The sequence below is a fragment of the Triticum aestivum genome, chromosome 1B (assembly GCF_018294505.1).
Source record: "Triticum aestivum cultivar Chinese Spring chromosome 1B, IWGSC CS RefSeq v2.1, whole genome shotgun sequence".
NCBI classification, from domain to species: Eukaryota; Viridiplantae; Streptophyta; class Magnoliopsida; order Poales; family Poaceae; genus Triticum; species Triticum aestivum.
In genome coordinates this window covers 514,924,476-514,932,592 of record NC_057795.1, presented here as the reverse complement: position 1 = coordinate 514,932,592, position 8,117 = coordinate 514,924,476, and positions in this window count along the sequence as shown.

Genomic DNA, 8,117 nt, shown 5'->3' with positions numbered 1-8,117 from the left:
ATCTAGACCATAGAGTTTGGAAGGTTTCCCCGAACTAAATCCTCAGTATTTTCCTCCCACATTGATCGGAGCTGAGGTTTCATGATCATGCTTAGCATGACAACCCAAAGAAAGGAAACGATAGCGGGACTATTTTCTTTGGACGATGTTTCTTATGTTAAACAATAATATAACATGTCTCTCTGCGTACCTTTGTTTATAAAACCGTATGGCCGGATTGCCTTGTTTTCTGTAAATCTTTGCCCTCATAAAGTGGGACAAACACTCCCCGGCTACTGGCCGAGGAGGTTGAAGCCGATGGCCGGTCAACAAAGTTTTGTACAATGCGGATCCGAGCATTGATGATGTAAAGTACTTGGATACATAGAATCATTACACATAATTTGTGATTTTAGTTTGGATATCGATCCTTAATTCGGCCACCCGTGCCCGCATTAAGGCTCCGGGGCTACTGGGCTTCGGGCTTATTATTTACAAATATTAAAGGGGCACATCAATCCCCTGATCTGGTGTTGCCACCCGACCAGTGCCTCGGGGGCTACTGCATTGCCTGTTCAATGTAGAAAATTCAAAGAGCCTAGGGTTCGGCTTGACTGAACTATGCGCAAACGTGTCTTCGGACAACAATAGGTACCATATAGACCTATCCGGCATCAAGCTAATATATTACAACTTCTCAAGACCCTCTCTCAAGGGCCCGTTCGTCGATCACTATTATCTCTAATATATTACACTGCGTTTCTATTCCTATGTATGCTGCCAAGCTAGGAGTTGATCCTCAGGCCGATTTCACGCATCGACCTGAGTCTCAGGGGCTACTAGGATCAGTGGTTTCATGTTTTCCTTCAGGTGCATCTCGGGTTTTAGACCGACACAACACCTTGAGGGCTACTGGCTATATATCTCGGCAGAGAATAAATTGCACCAATCAAAAAATCAGCCCGCAGTCAGGGGTGGTGCACCACCTCGGAAGCAGTCCGGCATAAAGCTCGGGCGCCAGTGGCTGGCTCCATAGAGGGCATTTTCAGCATTAAGCTCAGCTAAACTCCTTCAACTTTTTGAATCCAGATGATCTATGACATCTCGGATATAGTCCGGCGTTGGAGCTTGGACACAGTCCGACGTTGGATCTTGGATACATTCCGGCGTTGGAGCTCGGAAGCAGTCCAACGTTGGTGCTTGGCTGCAAAAGACACCTCGAATGCAATCCGGCGATGGAGCTTGAACGCAAGAGGACACTGCCGCCCGGGAATAACTTCAAACCCGAGGTGTGGCACAATAATAATAAGGCATTGATAAAGGACGGAAACTTAAAGGGGCTCCTCGGATACCCGACATGTAAACTCTTCGGATTTACTTTGCGATCCTCAAGATCGAAGATGAGAAGATTTGTTGAACCAATTTTCATGACCGATGACTGAAGATGAAGAACAGTTTGGAAGAATCGAGGAGCGTCCCCAACTTGAAGACCGGTTCAGGGGGCTACTGACGGTGTCCTAGACTAGGGGGTACTCACCACATCGTCTCTCGATCAGTTAGATTGGGCCGAGGACCCCCATGGCCGTATACTCATGGGCCAGTTCGGACAGTTGCTGCATACAAGGAAGATTCCACAAGACTTGGTGATCAAGACAAGGACTCACCCCACCGGCGTATTTGGCTAGGGCTCTTGTTATTCTAGGCCTCTGGTACATTATATAAACCGAGGCCAGGCTAGTCGATAGAGGAGGGCATTACTCATCATACCTCTAGGGTTTAGACCACAATATATGATCTCGGGGTAGATCAACTCTTGTAACCCCTATACTCATTAAAGTCAATCAAGCAGCATGTGGGGTATTATCACATCAAGAGAGCCCGAAGCTGGGTAAAATCCCGTGTTCATGTTACCATCGATCCTAAGATGCACATCATGGGACCCCCTACCCGAGATCCGCCGGTTTTCACACCGACAGTCACTCCTTAGCAAATGCAATAAATACTACTCCCTCTGTCCCATAATATAAGAATGTTTTTGGCACTACACTAGTCTCAAAAACGTTCTTATATTATGGGACGGAGGGAGTATGAAGAAAGAGATAGAGAGAAGTAAAAAAATACACTTATAGCCAACCTTATAGCGAACCTTGTTGTAGTATGAGTGAGTAAGTGATGACTATGTATGACATGCCAACATCAGATAGCCTAACGCACCGCGTTAAATCTCCAAGGGCGCGACCGCGCGAGCGACGCGACGGTCGTGGTAGGCGCCACCATGATACGAGTTGCTGGCAGCCATTGGATTTGATATCAAACGTTCGCGTGCTAAGTTGCTGAAAATTTACAGAATAACCCTCCAGGATAGGATATTCACCCATAGGTCTAGAATCATGCCATGCAACCATTTGATCTCAGATCCAAGGGCTCTCAGAAGCCCGTATCATGGGAGAATGGAAAGCCACTACCCTGCCATTCGCACGCTGACAGTTCGCTCCTACTCGTCCCCACACGTCCTTTAATATTACGGCGGTTCGCTCCTAGTCGTCCCGTCCTTTCACATTACGGCAGTTCCACTAATCCTAACCCTCCTCACAAATCCATGGCATCCCAAATCTCCATGATCGGCGGTGAGTACAAGGTTAGAACCATCATCGGCGATGAGTTCGACGTCATCTACACCCGTTCTTCTGCGACGGTGAAAGGATGCCTTTCTCGCTTCAGACGCATGTTCGAAAACTCACAAGATGAGTGGGTCGCTGGGATAGATGTTGAGTACACCACAGTCCTGGGATAAGAGAAGGATCTAAAGGACCAAGAGAGGAAGAAGCCCGTCGTGATACAGGTTTGCGTGCATGACTTATGCTTGGTCTACCACATATGCCATGCCGACGTTGAATGCCTAGATTTTAAGAACTTCCTTGAGAGCAACCTAGTCAAATTCGTTACTGTAGACTTTACGAACGACAAAGAAGTCGTGGGTCGGATTGGCCTCGTTGTAGGCAACCCCTTCGACCACCAGAAGAATCGGCTGCTGCCCTCCGGTGGCCAGCCTTCAATGCTGATCCTGGCAAGAGCCATGGTTCATCCTTCATACGGTAAACTAGAGAAACCTCATTATAGGTTTCATCGTCATGCATGGCAGTGGAATGTACTAGATATAGACCCCATCCACTATGTTGCAATGGATGGCTACCTTTGTTTCAATATCTACAAGGGTTGGATGAAGAGCAAGAGCCAAGTGTGCGGTTCAAGCAAAGAAGTATCGGCCAAGAGGAAGAGGGACAAGGATGAAGTCGAGGACGTGGACGAGGACTTCGAGTGAGTAAGGTGTCAGTATCGTTGCTCATGGTGGTTCTAATGCAGTGTCTACCGGATTAGTTGCATAGTTTAATTTCAGGTGTGTTTAGTTTAATTTGAGGGATGTGTTGTGCTGAGCCCCAGCAGAACTATGTTATGTTTCTTCCTGTTACTTTAACTCCTCAGTATGTACATACTACTAGTATTTCTTTAATAGAATTTAGCACCCCAATTAAGCACGTACTAGCTTTTTTAATAGTACTATATGCATAATTTGGCGACGAGCATTCTCTATATGTACCACCTTTTTTAATTTCAATTTTTGCTCCATGGCGCAATCCATCGATACTACTACTGTACAAAAGTATACATTTTTTAAAAGGCTAGAGTACTGTTCATCACATATATAGCCAGTTAAATTCTCAACCTAGAACGACATGCATGCCATGTAAACCGATACGGAGGAAGTATGGTAAAAATGAGGTGATTTTACCGAGCGATCGGTGGGGGAGCATGGCCTGTCATGCAGTCCCACGTGTCATGATGTACCAAGGCAATGCGCGTGTCCCTCTTGAGGCAGAAGCAATACTACGTGGTTTGAGATGATGGCAAACCGAAGTGTGAAATAATGGTTGCTTCGTCCGTCTGGGAAGGTGCGGCTTTGTGATTTGACGTCTCATTGCTCATTACTACTACTGGGCCGGTACGAGTGGGGTGCGTCCCCCCTGCTTTTCTGCACTGTTATTTGGTGCTTGACACGTCGAACCGGTTGCTATATGTCCCACATGTCGGTGACAGGAAGTACAGAATTCATGAAAGGGAGCATCGATGGAGGAGTATACTCTCAGAATTCATGAAAGGGAGCGACTTGGTTTTGGAAAAATCTGTTTTCCCGGAGTACATAACCACTAGGGTTTATAGGGATCATCTAAAAAACATTCGTTTTTCGGTTTGATAAGTCTCAATTCTACTACTAGTAGTAGTACCGTTACATGTTGGATTTCGAGGTGCGTTAGATCACCCGACGCAAGCAGTGTCAAGAGGAAACTCACCAATGCATGTAGAAGTTCATGGAAATTTAGGCTGGCCATAGTGGGGGTAACATAACCGGTAACATGCACTTGGGACTAGCAAACATGCTTATGTGGCACGCAATTAAAGAAGAGAGAGAGGGTTAGAGTAACATAGGTAGATATCGTATCATGTTAAATGCTATGCTACTTTGTGTCATCCATGGCAATAAATATGGTCATCTATGATACTACTTTATGTTAGTATGCACTATGGAGGTAGTATCATATACTAGTATCATATGCATGATACTAGTATATGATACTCCCCACGATGAGTAGCCTTAGTGGTCATTCGTGCATTCGTTCCAATTAATGCCTCGGTAAACATAACTTCTTGAGAAAAACGAGCGTACAAATTACTTGTGCAAACTATGAAATTAATTTGACCACTCGCCATCCACCTTGGTTGGAGAGATTTTGAAATTGAGCCATAAACTAGAAAGGAGGGAGTAGTAACTTTTATCTCATTACTATTTGTGGCCTTGTATAGATGCAAAATGTATTTTTTTATAGTGGCCTTGTATAAGTAAATGGAGGGAGTACTAAAGGATATATATATTCCAAACAATATGATAATCTCTCTAACCAAGGTATGTAGCAGGGACGAGGAGTAAACGAAGGGAGTAGTAAAATTTTCTCCTCGTCCTGCGAGCCACCGCGCGCGTGGGCGAGGGAGCGGGCGTAAGGCGTATAGTAGTAGTAGTACTACTACTACTCGTAAGCAAGCTTCACCTCATCCTGCGAGCCACCACGCCCGTGGGCGGGGGAGACGGCATACTAAGCAAGCTTCTCCTCGTTCTGCGAGTTGACAGGACACATCAAAAGTACTCCAGTGTATAGAGCCTTGCCTCTAAGGCAGGCCCCACATGGTTTGCCTCTTTTTTAACATAACATGTCAAGTCGCAATTTGTTTGTTCACCCGTGGTAGACAACCCTCCCTCCACCACGTGGACAACCAGTACATGTGTCAAATTACCACGTGGGCTGCCTTTTTGTACAGAAATGAGCTCCACCCTGTACCCGCACGGGTGTGGTTGGGAAAGATACGGGAGTACGTGCGCCGTGCATGCACCTCTTCTCTTCGTGCACGTCCCCCACCTACGTGGGTGTGTGTGAGAGAGATACAAACCTAGACATAATGCGCCATCCATCCCCATGCCTCTGCCCAGTCCGACCACCAGTCACCACCACGCCCCACTCCTCCTCACCTTAACTCTCATCTTTCTCCCTCCATTTTTATATACAAGGGGCCACTATCAAAATTACAATTTGTAGATATACAAGGCCACTAACACTAATCAATGCAATATTAATGGTGTTTGCCTCATTGTACTAGCAAAGGAGGACATTAATTATCCCTTGCATGCATGCGGGAGTTTGTTAAAAATGCATCTTGATGTTCCATGCACTACATGGGCATCTTGCTAGTCCATGAAAACAACACATGGCAAAATTCCACAGTGAGCGAGGAATTTGAATCTGTTGGGAGGGGCTGTTTGGATCTTGCCCGGGGTAGCCAAAATATTGGGGACCCTTTTGTCCATCGGTGCCTTTGCCAGCGACGAACGAGGAATAGCTCGGGAGCTCATGCATCCTCTAGCGCGCACGTTGGAGACGAGCTCCCACGAGTTGTGTTTTTTTGTCCCACAACACCGCCCGAGCCGCCCGCAGACCGACCGGCGACCCGCAAATTACGCCATCCAACCGTAGCTGCACACATTATGACAACAACTCAACCAACCGGATGAAATTCACGTAAACATGTAGACAAACTGATATTTCATATAAACAACAACGGAAATCATATAAAATACCGGATTTTCATACAAACATGACGGATTTCATTACATTCAAATGAACTACACGGTACTAGTTCTGGACAGCACATGTATATAATACCTGGCCTAAATGGTCGCCCGCTGATCGATTTGTGTTCCTCATGCCTGGCAGCACGATCACCGGACTGTCGGGAGCCCGGAGGTATATGCTTCAGTGCAAAGGACGACTCGCTTCCCCACTGCGCAACTGATATCATAGGCTGATGCCGAAGACGATGGTGGCCGACACCGGTTCGAGTTCATCACCGGCCACTACTTCGCCATGGCCGGCACCGGCTCGAGTTCATCCTAACATTCCCATCTTCCGTGGAGCCCATGCGGGGTCGATGAAGGTCCTGACAACAAAAGGATCCAGCAAGACACCTGTTGTGTACGCCGGTGTCGCCTCTTCGGTGGCCTTCATGGGATCCAAGCGGCGGCAGCCTCCCGTGTTCTACTTCTCCTTGATGATGGCGGCGGACGCGGAGGCGCTAGCCACCGACTCGTCGCTCTCCGCTCACCCGGCTTTTGTCACTGCTTGCATGGTGTAGCCGCTGGCATGGGAGTCTCGGCCATAGAAATGGGAGACGCGGTACAAGGCGGCGGCGTGGACGACAGCGATGACGCCCATGTGCCGCTCCTCGTCGAGCTGGCCTGCAACGGCGAGTTGCTGAATCGCGCGCCGGCTTGGGGCGGCAACTGGCTCCGACGGGCGAGGGGAGGGAGGTGGATCAGCAAGCTGTATAGCTCGTATCTGGCGAGCTACCCAGCCGGCTTGGATGTGGAATAACTACTCTGTCGGATTTCGAGTTCCGGCAGACCCTTAAGGTTCGAACTCTGGGGTGCGCACGAAGATCACTCCCCCTACCGGCTCACGTCTCGTCGCCTCGAAAAGGATCTAGGCTACACGAAGAACAACACAAGGGACGCAAGGTTTATACTAGTTCGGGCCACCATTGTGGTGTAATACCCTACTCTAGTTTGTGGTGTGGTGGATTGTCTTAGGGGCTGATGATGAACAATACAAAGGAAGAACTGCTTCGCGAGGGGATGAGTTCTTGTGTGGTGGTTCTGGCTAAGGTTCGATAGGTCGACCTTCGACCCCCCTGCCTTGAGGGCGGCTAGTCCTATTTATAGAGCGAGGCCCTGGTCCTGTTCCCAAATATTGAGCGGGAAGGGCGCCAACAATTGGCCATTTTGAAGGGGAACATCTAGTACACTTATCCTGACTAAAGTTGGTCCTCGCCTGCCAAAGGCTCTGATGATGACGCCGGCTTGGGCTCCACGATGACTTCCATCCTGCCGTTCTACTGGTCTTGGTCTTGTTGCACCGAAATGGTTGCCTTTGCTTGATACCCTTGCCTGCGCTTGCCCCCTTTGCACCAAAGAGGAAACAAGGACACTGCTGGCGCCCGCCTGGCGCCCGCCTGGCTCCGGTCGTCATGGCTTGCGTCGCGGGCACCTCATGAGGTACCCCGCCTTGAACTCTCCACCTCCTCGCGAGCCAGCCTGACGAGGCTGCGCCTGAGGAAGCTTCCTGTCGTCCGCCTCGCGAGGCTTGGCCCCTTGCGAGGGTCTTGAGCATGTGTCGATGAAGATGAGGCCGTAATGGGCCACTCCTTGAGCCACGCTGCAGGCCGTAGGCAGGCAAGCCTGGGTACCCCCGTTTCCTGAACACCGACAGTAGCCCCCGGGCCCAAGGCGCGCCCGGACTTGACTTAGCAGAGAAGCGAAGGGACAAGTGCGAAGCACCACGGGCCCCAACAGCCTACGGCCTTGGGTGACGTGTGGCGGTTGATTGGACGTGGGCGTCCCCGCTTCCCCATGACGCCCCGGAAACCGCATGACTTGACAAGTCCCTGCATGCAAAACGGGTCATGATTACCTGTGATCGTGGATGCCGACGGTTGGCCTCCTCCGGCTATATGTACGGACAACGCGAGCCCTTCCA